This window comes from Leucoraja erinacea, chromosome 21 (genome assembly GCF_028641065.1).
Source record: "Leucoraja erinacea ecotype New England chromosome 21, Leri_hhj_1, whole genome shotgun sequence".
NCBI classification, from domain to species: domain Eukaryota; kingdom Metazoa; phylum Chordata; class Chondrichthyes; order Rajiformes; family Rajidae; genus Leucoraja; species Leucoraja erinaceus.
The window spans coordinates 20645113-20671797 of record NC_073397.1 but is presented as its reverse complement, the minus strand read 5'-3'; the positions used below and the strand labels follow the sequence as shown (position 1 = coordinate 20671797).

At 41.1% G+C, this 26685-nt stretch overlaps 1 protein-coding gene across 3 annotated transcripts in view; it reads right to left on the bottom strand.

Moving 5' to 3' along the window:
- The window catches only part of LOC129707364 (proto-oncogene tyrosine-protein kinase Src-like), a 133261-nt gene that overhangs the window by 66020 nt on the left and 40556 nt on the right, over positions 1–26685 (bottom strand). The gene's annotated exons all lie outside the window — the stretch shown is intronic.

Genomic DNA, 26685 nt, shown 5'->3' with positions numbered 1-26685 from the left:
TCAGAATCCAAAGTCCAAAGGCACAAGTTTGAATCTCACTTTGCCCTGGACATTTCAATGGATTCAAGGATAATTTAAAAAAAAACATTGTATCAGTAGTGGTGATCACAAAACTATCAGAGTATATAAATAGTATATAAATGGTTAATTAACATACATGGGGACCATTCTCATGTGGTCTGGCTCACATGTCACTGAAGACATACTAATTGATCCTTAATGGCAACCTTAATCCAGGGGCAATAGGGATAGGCAATAGATGTTGGCATTACCAATGATATCTGTACCTCTGTGCATGCACAACTTTAACAATATTTGAGATTAGGCAAACCAAGGCAAATAAACAGAGGTTTGATCAAAGAGCTCGATTTAATCAAATGCTGAGGCAAAATAATGGTAAATTCACTTAGCCATCAATGTATGCTTTGCAAAATGCTGAGAATTGTAGACTATAAGATCAGAAAAAAAGTCTCAATTTTTTTGGTAATTTACTTTGCTCTGCCCTACTGCTCTGCCCAAAATTACGTATTTTGATTACCACCCACCTTCCATCAAGAGTTCAGATTTTTATTCCTGTGGTAGATCACTACTTCATCTTCAGTTTTGATACATAAAAGTAATTGTCTAGATGCATTGTACATATGATGTCGTTATAGTTCTCTTTATTCAGTCTTTGTAATGTGGGTGGAAATAATTTGAAATATGTCAATATTTCTGTGTTTACCTCCCTTAACTGAATACCTTCTCTTCTTGGTGTTTCCTGTATGTGATTCTCTCCATCTTCCCCATTAAAAGTTAGTGCACAGAAAGCAAATAATAGAAAAACGTGATCACGCTAAAATTCTAGTGTAGGAATGAACTACAGAGGCTGGTTTACACTGAAGATAGACACAAAATGCTGGAATAACTCAGTGGGACAGGCAACATCTCTGGATCGAAGGAATGAGTGATGTTTTGGGTTGAGCCCCTTCTTCAGTCTTTGCCCCAAACGTCACCCATTCCTTCAAAAGATGCTGCCTGTCCCCCTGTTACTCTAAAAATTTGAGTCCCATGTCCCTCTACAGCCTGAAATTCATCATTCATTTTAGAAATATGTAGATTATGAAATACTTTAGTATGTCCCAGAGAGAATACCAAAAGAAAAGGAGATAAATGTTTAATGTGGAGAAACTACTTTAATAAGTCAAGTATATAGACAGGTGTTTGACGTCACTGAAACAGATTAGTGAACTCAAAAAGACCTTTTGTTGTTCTTGCCAACATTACCTGTGACGGCTTGTTCAATATAAAACAAAATACCAATTAATTTCCTTGGTTCAGCGGCTTTGATGAAAAACTCCTTGGACATCAAAATAGATTAAATCTTCCGATGGAGTAACAAGTGGTGGAGAGCCATGAGGAGAGGGAATATTCAAAGATATTCCCCTCCTTTGTATAAACTTTCTGCAGTGCACTTTCCAGCCTCTGATCTACAATCTATCATAATTTCTCAGAATATACTAAGCTGCTAAATGACATATTTTCCAATATCTTTAATTGTATTCCCTGATTCCCAACTATTCCAAGTTGTTCTCTATGATCTGGTGAACTTCTACCGCTGCACCATCGAGAGCATCCTTACCAACTGCATCACAGTATGGTATGGCAACTGCTCTGTCTCCGACCGGAAGGCATTGCAGAGGGTGGTGAAAATTGCCCAACGCATCACCGGTTCCTCGCTCCCCTCCATTAAGTCTGTCCAAAGCAAGCGCTGCCTGCGGAGGGCGCTCAGCATTGCCAAGGGCTCAAGGACTGCTCTCACCCCAACCCATGGACTGTTTACCCTCCTACCATCCGGGAGGCGCTACAGGTCTCTCCGTTGCCGAACCAGCAGGTCGAGGAACAGCTTCTTCCCGGCGGCTGTCACTCTAGTCAACAACATACCTCGGTGACTGCCAATCACCACCCCCCGGACACATTATTATTTATTCAAATCATTTGCTATGTCGCTCTTCCAGGGAGATGCTAAATGCATTTCGTTGTCTCCGTACTGTACACTGACAATGACAATTAAAATTGAATCTGAATCTGAATCTGAATCTGATCACACCTGATCCAAATCCAATGGGACCCCATATGTCAGGTTTCAACGTTTCTACTTTTTAAAAGATTACGAATAACTCCTCGATCAAGATGGTGGTCAGGTGCAGCGGATGATATACCAGTGGGATTTTGGCTACCTAATAAGAACACCAACAAGATGACTAATTCCTGACAATGTCCAAAGGGTACCTGCAGCAGATGGCTGTTTGACACCGCCAATACTTTACCATTTAAGAAGAAAATTGGGGTTTGAGTTTAAGTATAGAAATACTACTTGCAGCATTCATACTAAGTAGGAATACACTTAAATTGTCTTGCATATCCAGAAATAAAAATACATGTGAAGATAGTGATTAGGCACTTGTAACAAGGAATCACACGTGGCACAACTGGAAAAAGATAGCAACAGAACTTTACCTCATAGATCCTGGAGACCCACATTCCTTCCACCATTGGTGGCTACCTTACCATTAAATAAAAAGACAACCAGCAGGTAGTAAGACTGACATAGGATTTATGATTTATAACAAAGAGTTTTAATTGTAGGTCTTGCTACAACTTAAACCCATCAGTGAGAAAGGGTAACATTATATTGTTTCACATCAGTACATTATTGGTCAGTGATTAGAGGAAAGAATGAAATGGAATGCAAAACATGCAGATTCTAGTTGGTAAATTGCCCATCTAATAAATGGTAAAGGCAGAAGATCGAGAAAGGTTTAGATTCCTGAGGCTTCCTTACTGATTGCATGAATCTATCCTTCAGAAGAGGGTAGATACATTACACTTACAACATTAACTGTATCTTAAATTGAGATTCACAAGAACAAGGAAGCAAACAATATGGTAGAAGAGGCAATTATATTTAATTATCATTGCGACTAAAATGAAAAGGAAGACCATGAACAAAAATAAAAGGCGAAGCTAAAGGTTAGCTCTTCTGCTGAAAAATTGCTGTGTAATGATGACACATTTCAGCATACTGAAATAACTAAAACAGTTTCCTGGGGGAACTCTTCACTCTGACATAGCAACACACAGAAATTCAGCAAGACCACAGCAGATACAAAATCTACCCCTCCAACATATAGTCATGGATCCTACAGTGCAGAAACAGGTCTGACATTCACAGCATTAAAGCTCAGTAAGAAAAGCATTTCACATTTTACATATACTGTAAATGTGGCTGACAGAAGCAGACTGAAGGAATACGATACAGTGCTGAAACACAAGTCTCATCTCAACTTGCATGGAAGATCCCACAGACCTAACCAAAAGGTATTTTGGTCAATGTACTTCCTTCAAGTCAACACATTATCTGTGTGGTTTTACTGATTATTGGGATATAGTTATTAATGAAATAACTACTATTCACACCTGTAACAATTACTGTTTGAAACCAATCGTGGCTTTGCAATGCACCGTAGATATGATGAAGTAAAATATACATTTTTTTCATTTTCAACCTTTGGATATGAAGTGCCCTTTGACAGATGCAGGAATCCCTCAATACTGAATGGCCGATGTTATAATGAAGTAATAATGAACAGAATGTAGAAGCTAATATAAACACAAAGTGCTGGAGTAACTCAGTAGGTCTGACAGTGTCCCCAGGGAACGTGGATTGGTGATGATTTGGGTTGGGACCCAAAGGGGTGACATTGAAACGGGAGATGTGGAGTCAGTATGGATAGAACTAAGGAATTGTAAGGGTAAAAATACCCTAATGGGACTTATCTATAGGCCCCCAAACAGTAGTCTGGATATAGGGTGAAAGTTGAATCAGGAGTTAAAATTGGCCTGTAGTAAAGGTAATGCTACGGTTGTTATGGGAGATTTCAACATGCAGGTAGACTGGGAAAATCAGGTTGGTATGGACCCCAAGACAGGGAGTTTGTGGAGAGCCTCTGTGATGGATTCTTAGAGCAGCTTGTATTGGAGCCTACCAGGGAGAAGGCAATTCTGGATTTAGTGTTATGTAATGAACCGGATTTAATAAAGGAACTTGAGGTTAAGGAACCATTAGGAGGTGGTGACCATAATATGGTCAAGTTTAAACTACAATTGGAGAAGGAGAAGGGTAGATCGGAGGTGTCAGTGTTACAGTTGAATATGGAGCCGTGAGGGAGGAGCTGGCCAAAGTTGACTGGAAAGATACCCTAGCAGGGATGACAGTGGAACTACAATGGCAGGTATTTCTTGGAATAATACAGAAGGTGCAGGATCAGTTCATTCCTAGGAGCAAGAAAGATTCCAAGGGGAGTAAGGGGCAACAGTGGCTGCCAAGGGAAGCCAGGGACAGTATAAAAATAAAAGAGAAGTACAGTGTCGCAAAGATAAGCCGGAAGCAAGAGGATCGGGTAATGTTTAAAGAGCAACAGAAGATAACTAAAAAGCCAATACAAGGAGAAAAGATGACATACGAAGGTAAGCTAGCCATGAATATAAAGGAGGATAGTAAAAGCTTCTTTAGGTATGTGAAGAGGAAAAAATTAGTTAGATCAAAGTTGGACCCTTGAAGACTGAAATGGTGAATTTATTATGGGGAACAAGGAAATGGCAGATGAGTTGAACAGGTACTTTGGATCCGTCTTCTCTAAGGAGGACACAAACAATCTTCCTGATACAGTAGTGGCCAGAGGATCTGGGGTGACAGAGGAACTGAAGGAAATCCACATTAGGAAATGGTGTTGGGTAGACTGATGGGACTGAAGGCTGATAAATCTCCAGGGCCTGATGGTCTGCAACCCAGGGTACTTATGGAAGTGGCTCTAGAAATCGTGGACGCATGGGTGATAATTTTCCAATGTTCTATAGATTCAGGATCAGTTCCTGCGGATTGGACTGTAGCTAATATTATTCCACTTTTTAAGAAAGGCGGGAGAGAGAAAACAGGGAATTATAGACCAGTTAGCCTGACATCGGTGGTGGGAAAGATGCTGGAGTCAATTATGAAAGATGAAATAGCGGCACATTTGCCGACACAGGATCGGTCCAAGTCAGCATGGATTTACGAAGGGGAAATCATGCTTGACTAATCTTCTGGAATTTTTGAGGATGTAACTAGGAAAATGGTCAAGGGAGAGCCAGTGGATGTAGTGTACCTGGACTTTCAGAAAGCATTTGATAAGGTCCCACAGAGGAGATTAGTGGGCAAAATTAGGGCACATGGTATTGGGGGTAGAGTGCTGACACAGATAGAAAATTGGTTGGCAGACAGGAAACAAAGAGTAGGGATTAACTGGTCCCTTTCAGAATGGCAAGCAGTGCCTAGTGTGGTACCGCAAGGATCGGTGCTGGGACCGCAGCTATTTACAATATACATCAGTGATTTAGATGAAGGGATTCAAAGTTACATTAGCAAATTTGCAGATGACAAAGCTGGGTGGCAGTGTGAACTGTGAGGAGGATGCTATGAGAATGCACGGTGACTTGGACAGGTTGGGTGAGTGGGCAGATGCATGGCAGATGCAGTTTAATGTGGATAAATGTGAGGTTATCTACTTTGGTAGCAAAAACAGGAAGGCAGATTATTATCTAAATGGTGTCAAGTTGGGAAAAGGGGAAGTACAATGAGATCTGGGGGGCCTTGTTCATCAGTCACTGAAAGTAAGCATGCAGGTACAGCAGGCAGTGAAGAAAGTGAATGGCATGTTGGCCTTCATCACAATAGGAGAGGTATAGGAGCAAAGAGGTCCTTCTGCAGTTGTATAGGGCCATAGTGAGACCACACTTGGAGTATTGTGTGCAATTTTGGTCTCGTAATTTGAGGAAGGACAGATCCTGCTATTGGGGGAGTGCAGCATAGGTTTACAAGGTTAATTCCCGGGATGGCGGGACTGTCATATGCTGAGAGAATGGAGCAGCTGGACTTGTATACACTGGAATTTTTAAGGATTAGAGGGAATCTTATTGAAACATATAAGATTATTAAGGGTTTGGACGCGCTAGAGGCAGGAAACATGTTCCCGATGTTGGGGGAGTCCAGAACCTGGGGCCACAGTTTAAGAATAAAAGGTAAGCCATTTAGAACGGAGACAAGGAAACACTTCTTCACACAGAGAGTTGTGAGTCTGTGGAATTCACTGCCTCAGAGGGCAGTGGAGCCAGTTCTCTGAATACTTTCAAGAGAGAGCTGGGTAGGGCTCTTAAAGATAGCAGAGTCAGGGGATATGGGGAGAAGGCAGGATTGGGGTACTGATTGGGGATGACCAGCCATGATCACATTGAACGCCGATGCTGGCACGAAGGCCCAAATGACCTCCTGCACCTATTGCCTATTGTCCCAGCCTGAGACCCAAAACGCCACCCATCCATGTTCTCCAGATTTGCTGCCTGACCCGCTGTGTTACTCCAGCACTTTTTTTTTGTAAGCTAGCATCTGCAGTTCCTTGTTTCTAGAATGTAGCAGTAAATTTGCATATAACAAGATGCCACGAATTAAAGGAGGTAAGTGACCAGCTAACCTGGGGGGAAAAAAAAATAGGAACAGCATCTCTGAAAGTTCCAGTCAGACTGAGTAAACACTGGGCAATCTGGGCACAAATAATGTATAACTTGTATTTCAGAGAAGAAAGATAAGATTGCAAATTAAAGAACAGTAATGAAACAAAGAGACAAAAGATTGCAGATGCTAGAATCTTAAGCAAAAGAAACAAACTACTGAAGGAACTCAGTAGGACAGGCAATCTCTGTGGGTAAAATGGACATGACGTTTTGGGTCAGTACCCTTCATCAAGGCTGGAGGAGAGAAGAGATAGTTGGCAGAAAGATAGATGAGGTGAAAGGGTGTGGCAAAATCTGGCAAGCGATAGGTGGATCGAGACAAGGAAGGTTTGATTAATAGATGGGAAGATGGGGGAGAGTTCATGTTCATAAATCATAGGAGTAGAATTATTCCACTTGGCCCATCAAGTCTACTCCACCATTCAATCATGGCTCATCTATCTTTCCTTCTCAATCCCATTCTCTTGCCCTCTCATCATAACCCCTGACACCGGTAAAAATCAAGAAACTTTCAATCTCCTCCTTAAAAAATATTCATTGATTTGGCAATGAATTCCACCCTCTGACTAAAGAAATTCCTCATCTCCTTTCTGAAGGCTTGTCTTTTTATTTGCAGTTCATGGCCATTGATCCTAGACTCTCCCACTAGTGGAAACATCCTCTCCACATCCACTCTATCCAGGCCTTTTACTATTCAGTTGGATTCAATACAAGATATGAGGTTACTCCATATCCTTCTAAACTCCAGCGAGTACAGGCCCAGTGCGGTCAAATGGTCAGCATATGTTAACGCAATCATCCATCAGATCATTCTTGTAGAAAAAGGCAGAGGTAGTCACAAAGGTTGGCGGTGATAAGTGAATAAGGCAAAAGGGTTGCAGATGGTGAAATCTGATAAGAAAGGATAGTACAGAGTGAGATATACAACTGGAGTTCCAGCCTTAAACTGACTAGGCTACTGAACACTTGCACTCCCACCATTAGGGCGAGCTAGAGCACCCAGTTGCAAGTCACTTTAATTCCACTTCCCTATCCCACATGGACCTGTCTGTCCATGGCACCCTCCTTTGCCAGAGTAACGCTATATGCAAAATAGAAGACCAGCACCTCAATTTCCACTTGGATAGCCCACAACTCAACAGCATGAATCTCCAAGTGATTAGACGCAATAGGACGCCATTTCCTCAATTGCCATGAACCTGGAGTACGTTTCTTTTCCAATTCCTACGTAATGCAAACAATTAAGAAGCTAATTTACCAATTTTTTTCCTAAATTGTAATTTTAAATTTGGATTATATTAAAAGTTATGATGCAAAGTAATGCAAGGGAAAGGAATTCTCTACAGTTGGTTTGACCAAATTAACACAAGTGGGCAGCACAGTGGTACAGCTACTGCCTTACAGTACCCTGGTTCGATCCTGACACCGGGTGCTTGTCTGTACGCAGTTTGTATGCTCTCCCCGTAACCTGCGAGGGTTTTTTCTCGGAAGCTCCGGATTCCTCCCACACTCCTAAGACGTACAGGTTTGTAGATGCAATGGTTTGGTATAAATGTAAATTGCTCCTAGTTTAAGTGTGTGGGGATTGCTGATCAGTGCAGACTCGGTGGGCCGAAGGGCCTGTTTCCGTGCTGTATCCCTAAAATAAACTAAAAAGAATGCTGAAAAATTAATCCAGGTTCGGGTCACAAAAAATGCAAAGATTTACTGCATATAATTACTTCCTCAGTCAATAGACCTAAAGGCACTTTATATGACTCATAACTCCTTCAGCTGTAAATTATGTCAATATTAATATGCACAGATAATTTTCTCCTAAATGCAAGAGAAGTTATAGTCCACACTATCACCTGGTATTGTAAATGCTGACTATCTATAGCATTTAACAAGGATTATAAGGGCTTGGTTCAAAGAGCAAACAGTTTGGTGTCAGTTCATAAATCTTGGAAATGTTCCAGTGAGTCATGGAGGGAATTCAAGCTGCCTTTACCTACAGTTATATCAGGATTTACAAAGAACATCATGAACAGTCTGGTCTGGGAAACAATGCAAACATGAAAATATTAATCAAGTCTTTGTTAGTATTTGACAATTTATGCTTCACAACTTTATAAATATATTAATAATATCTTTGTCAAGGTTTTCACTGGTGGTAAAAACATTCACATTTGGATTTACGCCTTTGAAAAATGTATTGCCTGGGGCTGATCTAATTAGTGCTCGTCCTGCACCTTGTTAGTATCTTGCACAATCTACCATGGGCACTTCCAGGAGTTCACTACAAACAGATGTGAAAACACTTGGAGTCCCACAAAGCAGTCCCTCAGCCCACAAAGCAGTCCCTCAGCATCATTAGCAGAAAGATGCAACACCTGACATCTACCTTGCTTTATACTTCACTAACTCTGAGTAGACGGTTTCTCACCTCATTTCATACCAAAGCAATAGCTCTCTCCGGGAACTCTTCAAAATTGTTCATTTCTTTTTCCGAATTGCACTAAAGAAAATATGCCGGGTTTTACTTTATACCAAACAGTTGGTGGCCGCACAACAGTCACTTGCTCTCCTTTCATAAGCTCATTACATTCTACTACAAAGCTGGCTGCTTCCAAAATCTGAACCATCTTAAAATGGGCCTTCCTAACATCTCAACACTTTGGCTTTGAAAAAGATTGAAAATTCAATGTTAATGTAATCTTTCATGTAGTAATAGCCTCACGCGTTCTTCCTTCAGAGTTCGCAGTAATTAAATGAATGGCTGTATATATTAATTAACACTGTACCTTAACATCATCTTTTACGTTATCAAATGTTGTCTTTCCTGGCCCATGGTCAAATTTATCCTGTGCACAGCCTAAAAGTGAAGTTGCAAATGCTACGATTCAAGGACACAGAGTGACACATTTGTTGAAATGATAGCACTTTTTATCAAAGTAAGTGAAGATTGAAAGGCAGAGCAATGTAAAAATGTAGAATTTCCCTCAATCCAAAACAATTTGCCCTTCAATAAAGACAATTTAAAATTCAAATGCAAAACATAAAGTGTCATAAGAACATTTGAGTTCAAGGCATACGAGCAGGAGTAAGCCATGTAGCCTCCTGTGCCAGTCTTGGTTCAGTGACTGCAGCTCAGAAGCATTATGCATTCATTCCTTCGGTAACGCTGAGTGTGATCCAATGTTTCAGATGAGATGTTAAGCTAAGGTTCCATTTGCATGTTCAAGTACATGTGATGGGTCTGAAGGTAGTAAAGCAAAGAGCAAAGAAGCCTACAAGGAAAATTGACAACATGTACATACCAGCAAAGAGAGGCAAGGACAATAAATATCACTCTCCTTGCTGCCTTTGGGAATTTGCTTCAATATTTGGTTGTATCAAATCTACAATTCAAAAGATTCCTGGGAGTTGCATTGGGAATAAAAGGCATTATAAATAATTTACACACTTAAAAATAAGTTGAGCTATTTAAATGGAAGACAAAGCCTGCATTTTTGTTTCTTTCACCTAAAGTAAAGAGCACATCAAATGCTTCAAAAGTGAAGAGTTCACAATGTTTGTGAAGCAATGGATGTAACCAGAGTTTGGGCACCTGACTCGGCACATCCAGTATGCCAAGCCTCACAAATGAATGTGATCCCTGAATTTCCCAGGCTTTATTTCTGATTCAGTTAATAGATGCTTTCTCATTACCTGTCATTTTTGTTTTAAATAAGGGCAAATTCAACAACTTTGTTTTGTGCAACAAATTAGTGATTAAATAGGGAACAAAATGCTCACAAATGTAAAGTTGTTTACTGCTGCCCACATTTTACTAATCCATTTTTATTGTCCAAGGTTACTTCGACCTGTCATGAGCTAACATATCATGTTACAGATTCACAATGAATTGCATGTATTCAGTAGTCTGTGCATTATAGTTTTATCAGTACATTAAAAAAGACTGATTTTTTTTTAGTTCTTATAGGGTGTTTTCTTTCTCCAATCATAACCAGTTAATACTATAATAAATGCAAGCTTTAGTTCATGACAGAAAGTTCAACATTTCCTCAGCTAATTAAATAGACCTGAAAAGTGTTGTAGGGCTGAACAGTGATTATACTTTTCAAAGGATCGTTCCAGCAGTGCCAGTTTTACAGCCATCCTTGGGCACTTTAGGCTTTCGTACTCATTGACATTAGCCAACAGCGTTTACAGTTCTCAGTTCAGCTACGGTTTGAAAGGATAAGTCCTAATTGTTGTATTCTGACTAACCTCTTTGTTAGATAGGTTTTACAGACACTTAATATGGCTCACATTGGACTTCTTGTTGTGGATGTAACTACACTAACAACCCTGCATAACATTCCCTTATTGTTTTAAATCAATACACAATATAAATCTGTTACAAAGAAAATCCGAAGTAGATACTTTTAAAGGAACTGTATGATGCAATGATGACCCCCCGATTTCCTCATGTTACATTTCATGGTTACAATGCAGTCTTGTACCGTAAGGTCACTTGCTTTAACAAGCAGCTAACTTCCTTCTTAATAGTAAATGCCTGTCAACAATAGTTAAGGATTAATAATAGTTAAGAATTAACAATAGTTAAACATTATTACTATAATCCTGCCAATGAAAATGAGACAAATGAACCTTTTGCGTGTCAAGCAATTGTTTTATAATCTTTACGGTAAAAATATCTGCAGCGAATGACAATCCACCTTGGTTAGGAGAGCTGCAATTACCTTTTATATAGTGATTTTAATTTAATAAAGCATTCTAGCTTGCTTCACAGGTACAACGTCAAACACAAACTCAGAGTACGTGCTCAGCTGTGTGCAGCTTGCTGCCAACTTCTGAATAAAGTTTGAACCAGCCCGAGATGATTTGGAGTAAATTATAGATTTACGTAGAACCAAGTAGATCTTGAAGTAAAGTCCTGCACAATAATTAATTAATATTTCTCTCTTTCTCTCTCTCTCCCTGTCTGCCCGTCTCCCTCCCTCTCTGTCATTTGCTCCCTGCCTCTTTCTGAGTAGAAATATCAGACAACCAGGAAGAAATATCTTCAACAGCCAAGCTAATCTATTTCCCCTGGTTTTAAACATTACAATATTTCATACATTCAAAAACATTTAGAATCATTCCAAAAGTTTTAAAACCTTGAAAGGTATTTAAGAACCCAAGTTCAAACAATTAAAAAACGAATTAACTAATCCTTAGCAGTCCCTCACAGTTATTCCCCTTCATTGATATGATCAGTGAACCAGCCTCCATGCTAGATCCAATCTTGCACAAAATTTCATATGAATTTTCCTTCGTAACTGGAGGAGTTTTTGTGGTGATTTTTGATAGATGTGCACATCCTAGAAAATTCTGAAGTTGCTCAGTTTTACATGGGAAATGCAACAATTCCTCACGCAATTATAAAAACTGTCAAATCACCTGCAATGCAAATAATTCTAAACTCATATCACAGCTGCTCAACAGCCAGAATATTTTTCCAGACACTGGTCTTGCAAGTGGTTGAAGATGCCAAAAAGAATTACAATCTTGAGAGCAAAATTATGTAAACCTACTCAGCCATTGCATGCTGTCCAGTGAGTAGAGCCCAGAGTCGATCATACAGATTAGTAAAGATGAAAAAAAGAATAAGTAGGTCAGGCAACATCTCTGGAGGACAGGTTACACAAAAAAGCTGGAGAAACTCAGCGGGTGCAGCAGCATCTATGGAGCGAAGGAAATAGGCAACGTTTCGGGCCGAAACCCTTCTTCTCTGGAGGACATGTATAGGTGACGTTAAGGTTCTTCAAGTTCAAGTGAATTTATTGTCATGTGTCCCTGTATAGGACAATGAAATTCTTGCATCAGACTGATGCCAGCTTTCTAGTCGCTACTACAGTCAGCATGAACAACAGTTCAGACCCAAAACATCACCTATCCATGTCCTCCAGTGATGCTGGAGCTACTCTCCAGAACTTTGGTGATTTTTGCTCAAGATTCCATCCAGTTTCTTGTAGCAACTTGGTAAAGATTAAACTGTATGTTTTTGTAACACATCCAGTGATATGACACTAGTCAACTGCAAACAAGGCACATGCTTTGTCAAAAGTGCACAACATTCAGCTTTTTCTAATAGTAATGCGATTCGTTTCTGAGTCCATAGCACCCTGTTCCTGAAATTAACACATAACACAGGTGGATAATGTACTGCATGGATTATTTGAGTATGCATATGATTAAATGTAATGAGTTCACTGGTTGTAAGTCTGTTCTTCTCAGCTTGCCTGATCAGCTAAGCACTGCCAATTCAGATTTATTTTACACAGCACAATTAAATTAGAGGGGAAGGAGGTGATCAATTTATTCTTCATGCAAACCAATCTAGATTGACGTAAACAGCCTCAGAAGGGTCTCATGAGTTATTCATCAAGTATTATGGAAGGTCTAGTGAAAGCTCTCCAGAGAAACATAAAAGGCTATCGACAGCTTAGCCTTTTCTTTCTACAACTCAGAGCAAAAAGGTATTTAGCATACTGGAGTGATCCCCGTGGACTTGGAATCGTGAAACTATTAGATGGAAGAAAATGAATCTCAAGTTTCTAACCGGCCACAATTAAAACAAAGTTAAGAGGCAGTTCTACATCTGCTAGAATGGACAGTTTGCATTGTTCATCTGCCAGCCTCAAACGTAGTGAACTTCAGGATTTTAACAATCGCTAGTCTGTTTCCTTTATAAATTCCAGAATGCATACAGAGACAGAGTTTCCTTTCCAGTTGTTACCCCCTTTGGATACAATGCATTATGAAGGAGACTTGAGAAAGGCAGAGGTGTGAGGACAAGTTATGGCAAGAGTCGTTCAATAATTATCCAAAAAGTACAGATTGCTCATGAACAAGATGACACCTCTCCACCCCATCATCTTTGTTTCTAATCATTGTGTTTTGCACATATACCTTGCTTTTTTGTGTGCACATTTTTTTAATCTTTTTAGTCTTACAGAATTTTGTGTAATGTATGTATAATTTGTGTTAACACATGGTTGTCCAAGTTTCTATGCCTGTCATGTTGCTGCTAGCAAGATTTTCATTGCACCTACACTCACCGTACATTTGCATATGACAAGGCCTTCGGGTTCAGTCATCCATATTAACGATACAGTACCATTGTAACATCAGAAAATTTGAAGTTCTTTGTTTTGATGCTCCAGTTTCCTCCCACATCCCCTAGATGTATGGCTTGGTAAGTTAATAGTCACTGTAAATGATCATGAATGTAGGTAGGGTGGGGATCTGGGGATAATTGGTGGAATGAGAGGATAATAAAATTGGAATTGTGTAGGATCAGTGTAAGCGAGTGAAGTTGTTGCTTGATTGTCGACACGGACTCTGTAGGCTAAAGAGACTATTTCTGTGCTGTATCACGCACGCATCCTTAAGTTATTTGGTGATTTGAGGAGGGGTGTGCACCCATTGTCCCTGTCACTAACAGGATCCTGCTGTTTTAAACCACAGTTTGCAGCGTTTTTGTCTGAAAGATTTGTTGATATTAAACAGACAATGCAACCACCCTCCTTAAAACCCCACTTTGTCAAAGCTGGGTTTTCCAGAGGATAGCGCACAATCCCACAATCAGGGCAGCTCAAGTCCCAAACATATTTTTTTAATGTACCTTAAAGCCTTTTGTAAATCATGTAACAGAATTACCTGAATAATATTATGGTCTCACTGCTCCCCATCTTAATCATCGGCACCCCTTAGGCATCATGCTTCCCAATTTGGCTTTTGGATGCCCAGAGGCTGTGAAACATTATCTATAAAATGTGAGTCTTTCATTTGAGGTTATATTTATGGAGCACATGGAGCTGCAGAGTGGGCAGAACAAGCCCCAGAAGCAGCATTAATGTGTGTATTACAGCATTACAGGTTTGTAGCACTACATCTGATCCACATTCACTTTGATCACAGCTCCCCGTTGGTATTGTTAAATTTGCTTGTCTGCATTCCAACAATTGCTGTGAACTGCAGGGGACAGCGTTCTCCCTTTTACAATAGGTGAACTGATTCTACTGACAAGAATCTCCAAGGACAGGCTCATCAACTCCACAAGGCCATCTTTATTCATAAACAAACTTATCATCAGCCCCATCGGTGTGTTCTCAAATTAAATCAATAAACTACCAGACTATTACATTTTAAACAAAAATTTGCATCTCAAATGGAAAATCGTAAATACAACAATCAGCTTGGTACAGAGCTGCATAGATCGAGAATGTCTGATGTTTAATTGTGAAAGAGGACCTACATGGACCACACCTCTACTGCAGAGACAGAGAAAATAATGTACTGTAGACACAAAATGCTGGAGCATCTCAACGGGTCAGGCAGCATCTTTGGAGAAAAGGAATAGGTCCAATCAGTCTGAAGAAGGGTTTCGGCCCGAAACGTTGCCTATTTCCTTCGCTCCATAGATGCTGCTGCACCCGCTGAGTTTCTCCAGCTTTTTTGTGTAACCTTCGATTCTCCAGCATCTGCAGTTCCTTCTTAAACACAGGTCCAATCAGCGGTTGTGTTGTCCGCAATCTTAAGAAGCTTGACAGAGGTGGCTGTGAAGGTGCAGTCGTTGGTGTAGAGAATTAAAGGAGAGGGGAGGGTACGCAGCCTTGCGGTGCTCCTATGCTGAAGGTCAGCGGGTCCGAGGTACTTTACCAGCCTCACATGCTGCTTCCTGTCTGACAGGAAGTTGGTGATCCACTGACAGAGGGGTTCAGGCACATTTTGGAGTGTAGTAGCTCTGGCACAATGGTGTTGAATGCAGCGCTAAAATCCACAAACAAAATCCTTGCATAGGTCCCCTGGAGTTGCTGGAGGATGAAGTGCAGGCCTAAGTTGACTGTGTCATCCACTGATCTATTGGCCTGGTATGTAAACTGCAGGGGGTCCAGCAGGAGGTTTGTGACATTTTTCAGGTGGGCCAGCACAAGTCTTTCAAGGGTTTTCATCAGTGGCGGACTGGCCTGATGGCAAGTGGGCCCCTGATGAAGTGGGCCCCCTTTGTCTCCTGGCAACCAATATTTTTAGACCCAGTCCGCCACTGGTTTTCATGATTACAGATGGCAGTTTGACAGCCCTGTAGTCATTAAGACCAATAATCCTTGGCTTTTTGGGTACAGGAACAATAGTGGAGACTTTGAAGCAGGTTTGCAGGGACAGTGCAGGTTTGCAGGGACCGATTGAAAATGTCTGTGTAGACCGGTGGCAGTTGTTGGGCACAGAGCTTGTGGGTAGTGGGAGAAACATTGTACGGTCCTGGAGATTTCTGTCTTTTTTGTCTCCAGAATAGCTTTCCCACCTCCTCAATTTCTAGTGTTAATGATGGAGGAGTGGCCATTGGGCAGCAAGGAGGGGGTGGGTAGTGGAGGAGGGCCCAGACTTTGCAGACTGGAGTCAGGCTGTAAGTAGGTTTGAGTTGGTGATTGAGGAGGATTGGGTGGGGGGCAGAGCTGCCATCTCTCATGCATTGAGCGTGAGAGTCATGCATTTTGCCCAATTATCACGCTCTCACGCTGATCACAGACTTTCTCACGCTCCGTCGTGAGATATTCTGTGATCAACGAGAATTTCAAAATTAACATCAACTGCATGGGCCGCGGGTGTTGGAGAGCCGGAGCGGAGGGAGGGATGGAAGCGGAAGCAGGGGGGGGGGGGGGGGGGAGATGGAGACGGGGGGCCGGGGCTGGCGAGTGTTTCCCGGGCAGGCAAGTAGCTCACTGCAGCTCCGGCCATGGAGCAGCCTCAGTGCAAGAATCCCGGTCGTCAGAGGCGTCAGAAGTGTTGTGCCGCTGCCGTGAGAGTCTCTACGCCGAATTTGCCCTGGTCCAGGCTGCGTAGACCAGGCTGCGGCTCGGTGCATCCTGGATGCTGCCGTGGCTGCTGGGAGTAGGTACCAAGCACTGGGTAGAAGCGCTGGAAGATAGTGGCAGTCAAATGGGGGTGCTTGGAGAAAGCATCCTGCTTGCCTGCTAGATTTTCACCTACTGTAACTGCAGGAAAAATGTTCCTGATGTTGGGGGAGTTCAGAACCAGGGGTCACACAGTTTAAGAATAAAGGGTAGGCCATTTAGGACTGAGATGAGGACAAACGGAGGCAGTGGAGGCCAATTCACTGGACATTTTCAAGAGAGAGTTACATTTAGCTCTTGGGGCTTGTGAAATCAAGGGATATTGGGAAAAAACAGGAAAGAGGTACTGATTTTAGATGAACAACCATGATAATATTGAATGGTAGTGCTGGCTTGAAGGGCCAAATGGCCTATTCCTGCACCTAGTTTAAGGACTGGAAAAATCACAAATGTAACTCCACTGTTTAAGAAGGTAGCGAGGCAAAAGAAAGGAAACTATTGGCCAATTAGTCTAGTTTGTGGTTGGTAAAACTTTCCCAATAGATCAATTTGCAGATTGTATCGATGGTAAGGAAGGCAAATGCACTGCTAGCATTCATTTTGTGGGGACTAGAATATAAAAGCAAGAATGTAATGCATGGCTTTATAAGGTCAGGCCACATTTGGAATATTGTGAGCAGTTTTGAGCTGTATCCGAGGAAGGATTTGTTGATGTTAGTGAGGGGGTGATTGTGTTAATGTCTGGGGAGTGTTTAAAGGCTCTGGGACTGAGACCTAGTGGATAATGAAAGGCCCAGACAGAATGGACTTAGAAACAATATTCCAGTAATGGGAGAGTCTAGGACCAGATGACACAACCTCACAATAAAAGAACATTCATTACAACAGATAGCTGGGTTTTTAACATTAGGTGTTTTTAAAGAAGAGATTGATAGTTTCTTGATTAGTAAGGGTATCAAAGGTTATGGGGAAAAGGCAGCAGAATAGGGTTGAGAGGGAAAAATAGATCTGCCATGATTGAATGGTGGAGTGGATCCGATGGGCCAAATGGCATAATTCTGCTCCGATGTCTTAAGGAATCTGATACAATGGTAGTTACATCAAAAACTTTACTGAAATCTCAAGTGTAAGTTGCACTTTTTTCAGACAGGGTCACTTGTGGGTCCATTGTTCTGCAGACCCAGCTTGGACCAGGGTTGTCAATCCTCTAGCTCAGACCAGCCAATTCAAGGAATAAAACAAATAATGACCCAGATGGCGCTGCAAGCAATCCTGGAGAAAAGCCAGAGGAACATTGCAAAATTGATATGTATAACTTCATCTCGAACATTTTCTTTCAGTAGTAAAAATATTGATGATGGGTAACAAAAATGCCCATTACACGGGACATGACAGATGGCAGTGAAAGGCAATGTGATCATATCTCCAGGAATATATTGAACTGGGGTCAGCTTCACTTAGGAATGGGTATTTTTCTGCCAGATGAATTTCAAACTTCTGTCAGCACTATCCAACAAATTATTATTTTGCTGTGTTTTTTCTCAACTAATTATCTTCAATGAGGAAGCCCATGTTTAATCACCACATAACTGAGCATTCTCAGGCTAAAATCGCACTGCTGAATCAGCAATTGAGAGTTAATGATACTGGGTCTGTATCCTAATGTGACATTGATAAATTTAGTCAAAGTCATAGGCCATTCGACCCACCACATCCATGCCGACAAGTGGGGACCCATCCACGTTAATCCCATCTTCCAGCACATGGCACTCTATGTCAAGTTAATTAAAAGTGCTTAAATTATGCAATATTGTCAGCAACGCTGCTTCCACCACTGTCAGACAGTACTTGCCATTCTCAGAGTGAAAAATGCCTCCTTCTCATCTAAATCTATTATCCCTTACCCTAAATCTACGTCCAACAGTTTTAAGTTCCTCTATTTCTGAACAGTCTCGAGCTCTCAGGAAAATATCAAGAGTTAAGGAGCTCGACAATGACTGGCAGAATAAAGTGATGTTCTGTGCTTCCATTAATCTTAGCGATTATCTATTAAGCCTCTCTGACAGCTTTGTACACTGTTGAATCAGACAGGTAGGTCTAGAGTATGCCTAGTCAGTTTACCCTCCCACAGGATGGGAAGTACGATTTTACGGTGAAAACTACGATCTTTCTTACAGAATAACAATGACTTATAATGTCATGCCATGAGGGGCATGGAGAAAAAATCGACTAATTCAATTATCAGGACTATGCACATTTTGTTCTTCCTTCAATAGAAGAGGGTGATTTTCCTAAACAAAATCGTGATGGGATTAGGTAGGGCAAGTAGAAATAAATGGTTTCCATTGAAGGAGGAGGTAGATTTAAACTGTCTGACCAAGTACCTGGGTGACAAGGAAAATCAGGTTTTTATACGTGTGGATATTATCTAAAAGCAGTGGCTAAAATGCAGATTCATCTATACTTTTCAACAATGAATATTCAAAGATAAAAAAGCAATGCAAGAAATTCATTAACAGTAAGTGGCCAGGGTGGCCAGGGCAGCTGTCGGCAGGTCTGTCCACTGCAACCAAAATTCATTGCAAAGTGGTCTGTTAAAACAAGGTTTTTCTGTATTTATAGTGTCCACATTTCTTATTTCTTAAATTTAATGTCTCCTTTTGAAAAAGCCACTACTAACTTATGGACCCAAATAATGTTGCTGATCAAATTTCCCATGTCGTCATCAACTTTAAAAAAATTAAAATTATTGCAACTCATTTGGAGGCCATTTGAGTCACGTCCATGCCAGCTCTTTGTAGAACAATGCAGTCAGTTCCAGTCCAACTGCCTCCGCAGCCTTCTGTGGCAAAGAATTCTTCAGCCCAAAATATTAATTGCTTCTCATTCCACAAATGCTGTCTTATTTTTAAAGTGTTTCCAGCACTTTCATTTGCCCTTTATATACAAAAGGAAGCTATGAAATTAACAACTAACCAGCCATATATCGTCTATGGAGAAAGGGAAAGTTCCAAATACATGTCGGCTCCAGTCCACAATCCCCTATCTTTCTAATTCTCCATCCTCCTTTAAGCTTCTTCTCGAACATCTCTCTTCAAGTGAGCCGTTGGTCGTCTTTGTAGCATCTCTATAAATGGCTAGTGTTTAATTTTATTTGAAATGGTCCCATAAAGAACCCCAGGTTGTTTAAAGGCACTGTATCAATCCAAGATGATGTAATTACATCCTCACCCGAGTGTGAGATTCAGACGGAGAAAATGAATCAAAAGAAGGAATAAGGCAGGAAGGAGGAATGAGAGAAAGATAAAGGGAAGGAAGGAAAAGGGGCAAAGAGGGACTGAGAGAAATAACATCATCATGTTCAACACAGGTATTGTGGGCCAAAAGGCCTTGTTCTTGTACTGTACTGTTCTATGTTCTAATAGCAACATGCAAGCTAATATATTGTTGAAAATCTGCCAGTATTATTCACAGATGGAAGACATTGAAAACCAACAGAGCAATCCCACAGCCCCACTCACTCCATTTCCCTCTAGTTTCACATGCCCATTATTTTGCCTTTAATTATATTTTAACCACACACTGGCAATTAGGGTAATCTGCAGTGGCCAATTAATCTACCCTATGGAAAGAAACAGTAGCACCCAACAGAAACCCAGGAGGTTCCAGGAACAATATGCAATCTCGACACTGTCAGCACTCAAAGTCAGGATTGAACTTGGGTTCCTCACACTGTGGAGCAGCAGCACCAGTTGCTGCATCACCTTATTAAAGTGCCAGCCTGGATCATATACTCAGGCTCTGGTGGGGGACATTATCCCACATCCACTGTACTCCAGAGAGTGCTACAAAGTAACATGAACCGCAACAAGTATTTGTAAATTAAAATGAAGTTGCTGGGGTTTGTAAATATGGCAACCAATATCAACCAGTGAAAGTGTCTTGAAATAGACAATATCATCATTAGGAAATGTGTTTAATCTCTTACATAGTTAATCTCTTCAAAAATATAATATAACATATAACATATAATGTATCATTAAACCAATTTCCAAGAATTTACCCTGCAATGAGGCCGGTCACGGTTTGAATGCAGCCAATGAATCCAACGGCAGGGTGCACAAAGATGTGCTTTCTCACTCTATTTGGAGCATAGTCAAATTATGCATCACATAACTATGCATTACATCAGCACTAGCTCACATCATAACATTTGGACTTACACTTCACAAATGTAGCTTTGGTACAATTCAATCAGGTACCTTTGGTAAAATCCATTCCAAACCAGTACTACAGAGAAATGTGCAACATAAAATTATCATAGATAAATGTAATGCTGAGGACCATTGTTGGGGCAGGAATTAAATATGATGGAGTATGGAGTTACTTTTGGAATTCAATGAACCTTAACTTTGAATTTGTATTACAGTACATTGATGCTTAGCACTAATACTTAGCTGATGCTAAACACATGGACCAAGGCCTCATGGAGTTTTAGAATTTGTAAAGAGTCAACTGGCACAAACAAAAGAGAAAATGGAGAGACCAATAGGTGAGAGTTGAAAGAGCAACATACAGGGATGGCTGATACTTTAATGAACAATGGGGTGCAGTGGATGCAAGATAAGCTTCAGATGCCAGTGCAGGAATACTTTGTAATAATGAGAAAATAAGGTCCCGAAGAACTCCATGTTCTACAGGGTGCCCAAATGGAAATAAATTAATTCATGCAAGGGGCTGGTTCTCTGGGACACGAGTGGACATAGAATACATCTCCTGCCAAGTCATAGGAAACAGGTAGAAGAATAGGATAAGAATACATTTTACATAGATTTTGGAGGTGGTCTTTTAGAAAATTAATCTCTTGCTACAGAGATGCTTTCATATATTATATCTCCTATTATTGGGTTCACTGGATGAGAATTAACAGATTCCATCAAACCCACTCACCCCACTTCAAAAATACATAATTCTGTACATAGAACAATGTAATTGTTTTAATGATGTAATTTAGAGGTCATGTACAGATTCTATCTGATACCATTCACAATTAGCTTACCCATTGAATAGATAGAGTAGAATTAAACACATCTACCAACTACTGTTGGAATTCATCCACTCAGTTAAAGACACAATTTGGTCTTTCCAAAACTTGCTGGTTTGGTCAAGCAGTTCCCAAGAACAGGGAAGCTGTGATCCGTGGGAAGTGTATAGAAAGGAACTGCAGATGCTGGCTTATACCAACGGTAGACACAAAGTGCTGGAGTAACACAGCGGATCAGGCACCTTCTCTGGAGAAAATGTATGGGTGACGTTTCAGATTGAACTCTGAAAGTAATGGGGAGGGAACTGGGGGTAGGAAAATGTGAGAACGAATCGCTGACCAAGGAGGGAAGCAGCCCTTAATGACCCATTGTTGGCTGGGGAACAGGACCAAGGGTGGAGTCCATAATGGGAAGGCTCATGGGAAGGTTGGCTAAACTGACGTGGAACATCAAAATCCACTAGTTGGACCAGCCTGAGCTCACAGGTTGGTCATACAATGGAGAAATCACTAACCACATGCTGACCTATTCACCAACATTCAATGGAAGTGTCCATCTAGGGAAAGTGAACATCAGAGAAACAGACTGAGCAGAGCCTTGGTTTCCTGCTTTGATGTACTTGGAGGGATGCTTTCAAAGCTACCCCAAACATATTCTCCTTTGAAGAGACTGGCAGTGGCCCTCCCATGTAAACACTCAATTTGTCAAGTCAAGATAAATTTCTGGTAGGTGATAACAAGGGTATAATTAACACCCATCAGCAACCAATAACTCCACTCTGGTGGTCAGCAGTGAAGAACCTTGACAACAGCCAGTGAGGACCACAGTCAGCAAAGGCCTACTTTAAGAGCTCCGTCCACAGGAATGAAGATGACCATCGGAGGCTAACCTTGGTGAAGAACAAGGAACCCTTGATTCTGGGAGCAGAGGAAAGGCACCTGGGATCATTCCAAATGTAATGGATAATGTTTAAGACTTGGGACAGATAGCGCTGAAGAGTGCGTTAGTGTGTGAATAAAGCTCTGTTTGCCCCAGGATCCAACATATTTGTTTGCCTCATAACACACCTGGGTCAAAAACACAGTTAAAGTGATATTGGTTGAAGAACTCAAAGTGTAGGAGCAACACTGGTCTTCGAACGCAACGAGATATCCGTCAGTGACTGCTGCTGACTGCTGTATTCCAACCTGTAGGGACTTTAAGTACGTGTTAAAGGATGCACTGAACACCAATGTAGCCGCCTCAAAGGCTTTTTGGGGAAGGACCACATAAAAACTTTTGCCTCCACAGAACATTAAGGGGCTGGACCCTGTGTAACAGTCTCTCAAATATTTCACAGGTGCATTGCTGAAAGCGTGGCTTTGGTGCATTGTAAATAGAATGTATTGGTTTGATGAATACTATTTCAACAGCACAACCATGAAACAGATTTACCCGTTTCTTATTTCATTGCTGATGTTGGGAATTTTGCAAAATCTGCATTCTTCAATGTAGTCCACGTGGTCAAGAAGTCCCCATCAGAGGATACATGCATTGGTGGAGAGGGAGATGGTTGATTATACATTTGCATTCTCTGTGCATACACTTTCCACTTTAAATGGCACTCTGCCACTGATTAGAATCCCAATTAGCATTCCTGGTGAAACAAGACACTTTTCCTGCACAAATAATTCCTCATCATGAGCCGCCGCCAGAACATTGCCAGAATGGAAGCTCTTCTCAGGGCTCCCCGCAACGCAAAGCCAATTTAAAATGTCTGGGTGTGTCGTTTTCTTTCACAGCCAATGTTCACAGCAATCAGCCTGCATTCCTCACAATCCACAAGATCTATAAAGCATACCCCTGGCTGGGGGCACATTATCATTGCTTCTCACACACAGCAAACGCCACCACCCCCAACCTCCCACCCCCACAACAATACTTTGGCTCTCATTAGCCAAACCCTGAAAGGCAACATATTTTGCCTCTAGGATTAATGACATGGTAATCATTTGAGCGATGGCATCTTAGGTAGCCACTAAAGTAAGCGCGCAGAGAGATAATTAATTCTGCTATTTCAAAGACGGTGCACAGCATTCCTATTTTACATGCTGAAGAGGAGTCCATATATGTTGTGACATGTTATTCCCATCTGGGTGGAAGCTAATGACTTAACCCTTTCACTGTCAAAGCATGCAGTACTGGAAAAGTACGATTAGCAAATTCACTTGAAAAATACTTACAGTGTCTTGTCTGAAAGGAAAAATATCCTCCGTTGTTTACAACATACATTCATTTAAAGAGAAGGTAACTTTTGACAGGTAATAAATCATAGTAATAAATCATAGAGAAAACGGTGTATGCAAGACAACTACATTCTTCAGCAGTTTCACGTAACACCGGGTCATACCTTATTAATTTCCAACAATTTTTATCTGGCTTAGAGTCATACAATCATAGAGCATGGAAGCAGGCCCTTTGGCCCAACTTGCCTATGCCAACCAAGATGCCCCATCTCTATTAATCCCAACTACCTGCATATATATGGCCCATATCCTTCTAAACCTTTCCTATCCATGTACCTGTCCAAATGCCTTTTAAATGTTGCTATAGTACGTGCCTTAACTACCTCCTCTGGCAGCTCGTTCCATATACCCACCATCCTCCGTCAGATTCCTATCAAGTATTTCCTCTCTCACCTTAATCTATGTCCCCTAGTTCTTGATTCTCATATTCTGGGTAAAAAAAACCTGGGCATTTACTCTATCTATTCCCCTCTACAAGATCACCTCTCATCCTCCTACGCTCCAAGGAATAAAGTCTTAGTCTGCCCAACCTCTCACTACAGCTCAGGCTCTCAAGTCCAGGCAAGATCCTCGTAAATATAAAAATCTTTATTCCGTAGTTCATCAAAAGGTTTGGGAAATTAGGATTCCCTTGTTTTTTTGTCAATATTTCCAATGGTTATCTCACCAAGAAGAGGGCCCCGAATTCTGTACACAGATCTTCCCTAGGCTACATTGGGGTAGGCCAAGATGCCCTATCCACGCTAGTTCCACCTGCCCGCATGTAGTCCTATCCTTCTAAACCTTTCCTATTCATGTACGTCCAAATGACCTAAAACGTTCCAGACACTTGTTCAGTTTTGAAATATGGTTGCTGCAAAGATGTCCCAGGTTACATAGAGACATTTCATTGATTCTGACAGGACTATGAATTTGATGCCATTTGATGACGCCTGTTTCATTGTGCACTGAAGGATTCTTAGAGGAAGCAAAGTAGAAGATAAAATACAGGGATTATCAATTACATTGTAATTATTGGAGAGGGCGGCAGGCTGGCGCAGTGGTAGAGTTGCTGCCTTACAGCACTTGCAGTGCCAGAGACCCAGGTTCAATCCCGATTACGGGTGCTGTTTGTACGGAGTTTGTACATTCTCCCCGTGACCGCGTGGGTTTTCTCAGAGACCTTCGGTTTCCTCCCACGTACAGGTTTGTAGGTTAATTGGCTTGGTTTAAATGTAAATTGTCCCTAGTGTGTGCACGAGGATAGTGTTAATGTACGGGGATCGCTGGTCGGCGTGGACTCGGTGGGCCGATGGGCCTGTTTCTGCACTATGTCTCAAAACGAAACTTAACTAAATTAAGAAAGTATAATGAAGATTGGATTATGGTCATAGTGTTAAGGGAGACACAGAAATATTAAGCAAACTTTAAAAATAAGAACTATTTATTTTTGAAAACCTGTTAATTTTTAACTGCAATGGGCCTCCATAGGTATAATTAATTATTCAAGGCAGAAAAACAGTAATTATTACTTGGTGACCAATTAAAAGCCCAATTACATCTGGTAAGGTTTAATGTTTTGATTTGATTTTAAACAAAAGAATTATGCCCCAAAATGTTAAATTACACCAAATGATCGATTCTGTGTTATGTTCATTGACATTGCTTACAATTTCCATTCCTGTACTCCTTGTTCTATTCCAAGGCAATGATTAGTTCACTCCCTTTCGAAGTAGCAAGTGCAATCAAATCAACATTTTCTAACCAATTTTGTTATTCTTGCAAGTGGAATTCTGATGGATGATAGTTAAAATGATTTTTTTTTAAAGTGACTGCTCGCTTGGACCAAATCGGTTTAGTTTAGTTTTGAGACACAGCGCGGAAATAGGCCCTTCGGCCCACCGAGTCCGCACCAGCCAGCAATCCTTGCACATTAACACTATCCTACACTAGGGACATTTTTTTATATATGTACCAAGCCAATTAACCTACAAACGTGTACATCTTTGGAGTGTGGGAGAAACCGAAGTTCACAAGTTATAGGAGGAGAATTAGGCCATTTGGCCCATCTAGTCCATCTGCCAATCATGGCTGCTCTCTGCTTCCAAATCCCTATTTCCTGCCTTCTCCCCATAATCCTTGACACCCATTCTAATCAAGAATTTGTCTATCTCTGCCTTAAAAATATCCACTGACTTCCTCCACAGCCCTCTATAGCAATGAGTTCCACAGAATAACTACCCTCTCACTAAAGAAATTCCTCACTTCCTTTATAAAAGAGCGCCCTTTAATTCTGAGGCTATGACCTCTGGCACTAGACTCTCCCACCAGTGGAAACATTATTTCCGCATCCACTATGCCTTTCATTATACTGTAGATTTCAATGACCCCCCCCCACCCCTCCATCGAATTAACCCCTCCATCAGATTACTAATCAGGTGGTGAATGTCTGTAGAATTGCACACCAAGCACCAGTCCAAATGTCCAAATTCCAAACAGTTCTAAGCAACAGTGGATCATATTATTGGAAATTATTTTTTCAAACGGAAAACTTTCCTTTTATCAACAGAATGAACTGTGAGCAGCGTGTACAATGAGCATGCATTCCTCTCCAAAATGACTCATCTTGCCTCGAGGTGTTGCAGTAATATTAGAATCACTTCAATTGACCATCAATGTGGCATTTTTCATGCTTTAGTGTGACCAAAAAGACCTTCAAAACTCCTCAACACTAGACCAGGTCTGGGTCTGTGTTGGGGCACAAGTGTGACAGAGATAAGGAAGAATGAAACAAAGACATTACCATAGGCCTCCAGCCCCATTTGACACTTGCGTAAAGGAGAGAGTCAGTTTCAAATAAACACCAATTTCTTTAGCTGCCCAGGTCACTTCCTAGACCAGCAC